Source organism: Thermobia domestica, chromosome 6, assembly GCF_964235325.1.
Source record: "Thermobia domestica chromosome 6, izTheDome1.hap1.1, whole genome shotgun sequence".
In the NCBI taxonomy this organism is placed as follows: Eukaryota; Metazoa; Arthropoda; class Insecta; order Zygentoma; family Lepismatidae; genus Thermobia; species Thermobia domestica.
The window spans coordinates 299,129,581-299,139,165 of NC_137459.1; positions in this window are offsets into that span (position 1 = coordinate 299,129,581).

The following is a 9,585-nucleotide window of genomic DNA, read 5'->3' on the forward strand; positions in this document are numbered from 1 at the left end:
TTGACAGGAACAAGATGGTTACCATTCGATTCGTATTAACGAGTAGATCAATATTTGATATGTCATTTTATCGAAAATCCAATTTTAACCCGGGAAATTAATAAAAATTCGGGATTTTAAGCAATGGAGACCAGTTGCCGACAAAAACGATATCGGTATCGTTCAATTCGTATTAACGAGTAGATTAATAATCGATATGCCCTTTATCTGAAAATTTTATTTTAACTAGGGAAATTTAGAAAAAATCGGGATTTTGGTAAAAGGGGACCAGTTGTCGACAGGGAGCAGATGGGTATCACTCGATTTGTATTAACAAGTAGATCAATTATTGTTATGCCATTTTCCTGAAAGTTCCATTTTAACCCGGGATATTAATAAAAATTCGGAATTTTGAGTAATGGGGACCAATTGTCGACAGGGACGAGACCAGTATCGTTCGAATCGTATTAAAGTAGATTAATAATTGATATGCCATTTTACCGGAAATTATATTTTAAGCCAGTAAATTAATAAAAATTCGTGATTTTGGGCAATGGGGACGAGTTGTCGAAAGGGACGAGATGGGTGTCATTCGATTCGTATTAACAAGTAGATCAATAATTGGTATGCCATTTTCTCGAAAATCCAATTTTAACCGGGAATTTAAAAAATCGGGATTTTGAGCAATGGGGATCAATATTCGACAGGGACGAGACCAGTATCGTTCGATTCTTATTAAAGTAGATTAATAATTCATATGCCATTTTACCGGAAATTATATTTTAACCCAGGAAATTAATAAAAATTTGGGAATTTGGGAAATGGAGACCAGTTGTCGACAGAAACGAGATGGATATCATTCGATTCGTATTAACGAGTAGATATATATTTGATATCCCATTTTCCCGAAAATCCAATTTTAACCCTGTAAATTAATAAAAATTCGGGATTTTGCGCAATGCGGACCAGTTGTCCACTGGAACAAGATGGGTATCATTCGATTCGTACTAACGATTAGATCAATAATTGATATGCCATTTTCTCGAAAATCCAATTTTAACCGGGAATTTAAAAAATTCGGGATTTTGAGCAATGGGGACCAGTTGTCAACAGGGACGAGATGGGTATCATTCGAATAGTATTAGAAAGTAGATAAAAAAAATTGGTATTCCATTTTCCCCCAAAATCCAATTTTAACCCGAGAAATTAATAAAAAATCGGGATTTTGGGCAATGGGGACCATTTGTCGACAGGAACGAGACCAGTATCGTTCGATTCGTATTAAAGTAGATTAATAATTTATATGCCATTTTACCGGAAATTATATTTTAACCCGGGAAATTAATAAAAATTTGGGATTTTGGGAAATGGAGACCTGTTGTCGACAGGGACGAGATGGATATCATTCGATTCGTATTAACAAGTAGATCAACAATTGGTATACCATTTTCTCGAAAATCCAATTTTAACCGGTAATTTTAAAAAATTCGGGTTTTTGAGCAATGGGGACCAGTTGTCGACAGGGACGAGATGGGTATCATTCGAATAGTATTAGAAAGTAGATAAAAAAATTGGTATTCCATTTTCCCCCAAAATCCAATTTTAACCCGAGAAATTAATAAAAAATCGGGATTTTGGGAAATGGAGAGCTGTTGTCGACAGGGACGAGATGGATATCATTCGATTCGTATTAATGTGTAGATTAATAATTGATATGCCATTTTCCAGAAAATCTTATTTTAACCAGGGAAATTTAAAAAAATTCGGGATTTTGGGAAATGGGGACCAGTTGTCGACAGGGAGGAGATGGGAATCACACGATTTGTATTAACTAGTAGATATAAAATGGATATGCTATTTTCCCGAAAATCCAATTTTTTACCCAGAAAATTACTAATTCGGGATTTTACGCAATGGGGACATGTTTTCAATAGATACGAGATAGGTATCATTCGAATAGTACTAGGAAGAAGATCAATAATTGGTATTTCACTTTCCCGGAAATCCAATTTTAACCCGGTAAATATAATAAAAATTAGGGATTTTTGGAAATGGGGACCAGTTTTAGACAGGGACGAATTGTTTATCATTCGTTTCCTAATGACGAGTAGATCAATAATTGATATGCCATTTTTCCGAAAATCCAATTTTAAACCAGGAAATTAAAAATTCGTGATTTTGCGGAATGTGGATAAGTTGTCTACAGGAACGAGATGAGTATCATTTGATTCATATTAACGAGTAGATCAATCGTTTATATGCCATTTTCCAGAAAATCAAATTTTAACCCGGGAAATTAATACAACTACGAGATTTTGAGCAATCGCTACCAGTTGTCGACAGGAACGAGATGGGTATCATTCGATTCGTATTAGCGATTAGATCGATAATTGATATGCCATTTTCCCGAAAATCCAATTTTAACCGGGAATTAATGGAAATTTGGGATTTTGAGCAATGGGGACCTGTTGTTGACATGAACAAGATGGGTATCATTCGATTCGTATTACCGAGTAGATTAATAATTGATATGCCATTTTATCGAAAATCCAATTTTAACACGGTAAGTTTTTAAAATTCGGGATTTTGGGCTATGAGGACCAGCTGTCGACGGGGACGAGATCGGTATCATTCGATTCGTAATAACGAATAGATAAGAAATTGACATACCACTTTCTAAAAATTCAATTTTAATCCGGGAAATTAGTAAATATTCGGGATTTTGGGCAATGGGGACCAGTTGTCAAAAGAATCGAGATGGATATCATTCGATTCGTATTAACGAGTAGATCAACAATTGGTATGCCATTTTCTCGAAAATCCAATTTTAACCGGGAATTTAAAAAATTCGGGATTTTGGGCTATATGGGCCAGTTGTCGACAGGGACGAGATGGGTAACATTCGATTAGTATTAACGAGTAAATTAATAATTGGTATTTCACTTTCCCGGAAATCAATTTTAACCCGGGAAATTTATAAAAATTCGAAATTTTCAGCAATGAGGACCAGTAGTTTACAGGGACGAGATGGGTATCATTCGATTTGTATTAACAAGTAGATCAACAATTGGTATGCCATTTTCTCGAAAATCCAATTTTAACCGGGAATTTAAAAAAATCGGGATTTTGGGCTATATGGGCCAGTTGCCGACAGGGACGAGATGGGTAACATTGGATTAGTATTAACGAGTAAATTAATAATTAGTATTTCACTTTCCCGGAAATCAATTTTAAACCGGGAAATTTATAAAAATTCGGGATTTTGCGCAATGGGGACCATTTGTCGACAGGAACGAGATGGGTATCATCCGATTCGTAGTGACAAGCAGATCAATAATAAATAGGTTTTTTCCCGAAAATCAAATTTCAACCAGGGAAATTAAAAAATTCGGGATTTTGAGCAATGGGAATCTGTTGTCGACAGGTACTACATTGGTATCGTTCGATTTGTATTAACGAGTAGATTAATAGTAGATATGCCCTTTTCCCGAAAGTCCAATTTTAACCAGGGAAATTTTAAAAATTCGGGATTTTGGGAAAATGGGAACCAGATTTCAAAAGGGAGGAGGTGGGTATCACTAGATTCGTATTACCGATTAGACATAAAATTGATATGCCATTTTCCCGAAAATCAAATTTTAACCCAGGAAATTAAAAATTCGGGATTTTGCGCAATGGGGACCATTTGTCGATAGATGGGTATCATTCGAATAGTATTAGGAAGTAGATCAATAATAGATATTATACTTTCCCGAAAATCCTATTTTAACCCGGTAAATTATTAAAAATTCCGGATTTTTGGCTATGGGGACCAGTTGTAGACAGAGACGAGATGGGTGTCATTCGATTCGTATTAACGAGTAGATCAATAATTGATAAGCCCTTTTCCTGAAAATCCCATTTTAAGCCAGTAAATTAATAAAAATTCGTGAATTTGGGCAAATGTCACGAGTTGTTGAAAGGAACGAAATGGATATCATTCTATTCGGATTAACGACTAGATCAATAATTGATAGGCCATTTTCCCGAAAATCCTATTTAACCCGGGTAATTAATAAAAATTCGAGATTTTTAGCAATGGGGACAAATTGTCGACAGGGACAAGACCGGTATCGTTCGATTCGTATTAACGAGTAGATCAGTAATTTATATGCCATTTTCCCGAAAATCCAATTTTAACCCGGGAACTTAATAAAAAATCGTTATTTTGGGCAATGGGGTTCAGTTGTTGACAGGGACGAGATGGGTATCATTCGATTCGTATTAACGAGTAGATCAATAATTGATATGCCATATCTTCGAAAATCCATTCTTAACCCGTGAATTAATAAAAGTTCGGGATTTTGGGCAATGGGGACCAGTTTTCGACAGGAACGACATGGGTATCATTCGATTCGTGTTAGCGATTAGATCGATAATTGATATGCCATTTTCCCGAAAATCCAATTTTAACCCGGGAAATTAATAAAATTTCGGGATTTTGAGCAATGGCGACCAATTTTCAACAGGGAGGAGATGGTTATCACTCGATTCGTATTACAGAGTAGATATATAATTGATATGCCATTTTCCCGAAAATCAAATTATAAATCAGGAAATTAAAAATTCGTGATTTTGCGCAGTGGGGACCATTTGTCGATAGATACGAGATGGGTATCATTCGAATAGTGTTAGGAAGTAGATCAATAATAATCGGTATTTCACTTTCCCGAAAATCCAATTTAATCCCGGTAATTTAATAAAAATTCCGAATTTTTGGCAATGGGGACCAGTTGTAGACAAAGACGAGATGGGTATCAATTGATTCGTATTAAAGAATAGATCAATAATTGGAATGACATTTTCCCGAAAATCCAATTTTTAATTCTGGAAATTAATAAAAATTCGAGATTTTTGGCAATGAGGACCAGTTGTTGACAGGGATGAGATGGATATCAATCGATTCTCATTAACGAGTCGATAAATAATTGGAATGCCTTTTTCCCGAAAATCATATTTTTAACTCTGGAAATTAATAAAAATTCCGGATTTTGTGCAATGAGGTCCAGTTTTCGACAGGGATGAGATGGATATCAATCGATTCGCATTAACGAGTAGATAAATAATTGATATGCCATTTTCTCGAAAATCCAATTTTAACCAGGAAATTAATAAATATTCGGAATTTTGAGCAATGGGGACAAGTATTCGACAGGGCCGAGATGGGTATCATTCGAATAGTTTTAGGAAATAGATCAATAATTGGTATTCCATTTTCCCGAAAATTGAATTTTAAACTGGGAAATTAATAAAAATTTGGGATTTTTTCAATGGGGACCATTTGTCCATAGACACGAGATGGGTATCATTCGAATAGTATTAGAAGTAGATCAATAATAGATATTTCACTTTCCCGAAAATCCAATTTTAACCCGGTAAATTTATTAAAATTCCGGATTTTTGGCTATGGGGACCAGTTGGAGACAGGGACGAGATGGGTATCATTCGATTCGTATTAACGAGTAGATCAATAATTGATATGCCATTTTCCAGAAAATCCAATTTTACTCTTGAAATTAATAGGAATTCGGGATTTAGGGAAATGAAGACCAGTTGTCGACAGGGACGAGATGGGTATCATTCGATTCGTATTAAGGAATAGATCAATAATTAGAATGCCATTTTCCCTACAATCCAATTTTTAACTCTGGAAATTAATAAAAATTCGGGATTTTGGGCAATGAGGACCAGTTGTCGACAGGGATGAGATGGATATTAATCGATTCGCATTAACGAGTAGGTAAATAATTGGAATGCCTTTGTCCCGAAAATCCAATTTTACTCTGGAAATTAATAAAAATTCGGGATTTTGGGAAATGAAGACCAGTTGTAGACAGGACGAGATGGGTATCATTCGATTCGTATTAACAAGTAGATCAATAATTTATACGCCATTTTCCCGAAAATCCAATTTTACTCTGGAAAATAATAAAAATTCGTGATTTGGGAAATAAAGACCAGTTGTCGACAGGGACGAGATGGGTATCATTCGATTCGTAATAAGGAATAGATCAACAATTGGAATGCCATTTTCCCGAAAATCTAATTTTAACCCTGGAAATTAATAAAAATTCGGGATTTTGGGCAATGGGGACTAGTTGTCGAAAAGGGATGAGATGGATATCATTCGAATAGTGTTAGAACGTAGATCAAAAATTGGTATTCCATTTTCCCCAAAAATCCAATTTTAACCCCAGTAATTAATAAGAAATCGGATTTTGGGCAATGGGGACCATTTGTCGACAGGAAAGAGATGGGTATCATTCGATTCGTATTCACGAGTAGATATAAAATTGATATGCCATTTTCCCGAAAATCCAATTTTAACCAGATAAAATTTTTACAAATTCGGGATTTTGTTCAATTTGGACAAGTTGTCGACAGGGATGAGATGGGTATCATTCGATTCGTATTAAGGAATAGATCAATAACTGATATGCAATTTTTCCGAAAATCCCATTTTAAGCCGGAAAATTAATAAAAATTCGTTATTTTGGGCAATGGGGACGAATTGTCGAAAGGGACGAGATGGGTATCATTCGAATAGTATTAGAAAGTAGGTCAAAAATTGCTATTCTATTTTCCCCAAAAATCCAATTTTAACCCGAGAAATTAATAAAAATCGGGGTTTTGGGCAATGGGAACCAGTTGCCGACAAAAACGATATCGGTATCGTTCGATTCGTATTAACGAGTAGATCAATAATTGATATGTCATTTTATCGAAAATCCAATTTTCACCCGGGAAATTAATAAAAATTCGCGATTTTAAGCAATGGAGACCAGTTGCCGACAAAAAAGATATCGGTATCGTTCAATTCGTATTAACGAGTAGATTAATAATCGATATGCCCTTTATCCGAAAATTTTATTTTAACTAGGGAAATTTAGAAAAAATCGGGATTTTGGGAAATGGGGACCAGTTGTCGACAGGGAGCAGATGGGTATCACTCGATTTGTATTAACAAGTAGATCAATTATTGTTATGCCATTTTCCTGAAAGTTCCATTTTAACCCGGGATATTAATAAAAATTCGGGATTTTGAGTAATGGGGACCAATTGTCGACAGGGACGAGACCAGTATCGTTCGAATCGTATTAAAGTAGATTAATAATTGATATGCCATTTTACCGGAAATTATATTTTAAGCCAGTAAATTAATAAAAATTCGTGATTTTGGGCAATGGGGACGAGTTGTCGAAAGGGACGAGATGGGTGTCATTCGATTCGTATTAACAAGTAGATCAATAACTGGTATGCCATTTTCTCGAAAATCCAATTTTAACCGGGAATTTAAAAAATCGGGATTTTGAGCTATAGGGACCAGTTGTCGATAGGGACGAGATGGGTATCATTCGATTCGTATTAACAAGTAGATCAATAATTGGTATGCCATTTTCTCGAAAATCCAATTTTAACCGGGAATTTAAAAAATTCGGGATTATCAGCAATGGGGACCAGTGGTCGACAGTGACGAGATGGGTATCATTCGAATAGTATTAGAAAGTAGGTCAAAAATTGCTATTCCATTTTCCCCAAAAATCCAATTTTAACCCGAGAAATTAATAAAAATCGGGATTTTGGGCAATGGAGACCAGTTGCCGACAAAAACGATATCGGTATCGTTCAATTCGTATTAACGAGTAGATTAATAATCGATATGCCCTTTATCCGAAAATTTTATTTTAACTAGGGAAATTTAGAAAAAATCGGGATTTTGGGAAATGGGGACCAGTTGTCGACAGGGAGCAGATGGGTATCACTCGATTTGTATTACCAAGTAGATATAAAATTGATATGCTATTTTCCCGAAAATCCAAATTTTTACCAAGGAAATTACAAATTCGGGATTTTGCGCAATGGGGACCAGTTTTCAGTAGATACGAGATAGCTATCATTCGAATAGTACTAGGAAGTAGATCAATAATTGGTAATTCACTTTCCCGATAATCCAATTTTAACCCGGTAAATATAATAAAAATTCGGGATTTTCGGCAATGGGGACCAGTTGAAGATAGGGACGAAACGTTTATGATTCGTTTCCTAATGACGAGTAGATCAATAATTGATATGCCATTTTCCCGAAAATCCAATTTTAACCCGGGAAATTGATAAAAATTCGGTATTTTGGGCAATAGGGACCAATTGTCGATAGGGACGAGATGGGTATTGTTCGATTCGTACTAACGAGTAGATCAATAATTGATATTCCATTCTCCCGAAAATCCAATTTTACTCAGGAAATTAATAAAAAATCGGGATTTTGGGAAATGAAGACTCGTTGTCGACAGGGACGAGATGGGTATCATTCGATTCGTATTAAGGAGTAGATCAATAACTGATATGCAATTTTTCCGAAAACCCCATTTTAAGCCGGTAAATTATTAAAAATTCGTTATTTTGGGCAATGGGGACGAGTTGTCGAAAGGGACGAGATGGGTATCATTCGATTCGTATTAACAAGTAGATAAATAATTGGTATGCCATTTTCTCCAATATCCAATTTTAACCGGAAATTTAAAAAAAATCGGAATTTTGAGCAATGGGGACCAGTGGTCGACAGTGACGAGATGGATATCATTCGAATAGTATTAGAAAGTAGGTCAAAAATTGCTATTCTATTTTCCCCAAAAATCCAATTTTAACCCGAGAAATTAATAAAAATCGGGATTTTTTTGGCAATGGGGACCAGTTGTAGACAGGGACGAAACGTTTATGATTCGTTTCCTAATGACGAATAGATCAATAATTGATATGCCATTTTCCGAAAATTCAATTTTAAACCAGGAAATTAAAAATTCGTGATTTTGCGCAATGTGGATAAGTTGTCGACAGGAACGAGATGGGTATCATTTCATTCGTATTAACGAGTACATCAATAATTGATATACCATTTTCCCGAAATTCAAATTTTAATCGGGGAAATTAATACAATTACGAGATTTCGAGCAATGGGGACTAGTTGTCGACACGAATGACATGGGTATCATTCGATTCGTATTAGCGATTAGGTCGATAACTGATATGCCATTTTCCCGAAAATCCAATTTTAACCCGGGAAATTAATAAAAATTCGGGATTTTGAGCAATTTCGACCAGTTGTCTACAGGGACGAGATGGGTATCATTGGATTTGAATTACCGAGTAGTTATAGAATGTATACGCCATTTTCCCCAAAATCCAATTTTAACCCGGGAAATTAATAAAAATTCGGGATTTTGATCAATGGCGACCAGTTGTCGACAGGGACGAGATGGGTATCATTTCAATAGTATTAAGAATTAGATGAATAATTGGTATTCCATTTTCCCAAAAATCCAATTTTAACCCGGGAAATTAATAAAAATTCGGTATTTTGGCAATGGGTACCATTTCTCGACAGGAACGAGATAGTTATTATTCGATTCGTATTAACGAGTAGATCAATAATTGATATGCCATTTTCCCGGAAATCCAATTTTAACCCGGGAAATTAATAATAAATCGGGATTTTGGGCAATGGGGAGCAGTTGTTGACAGGAAAAAGATGGTTACCATTCGATTCGTATTAACGAGTAGATCAATAAT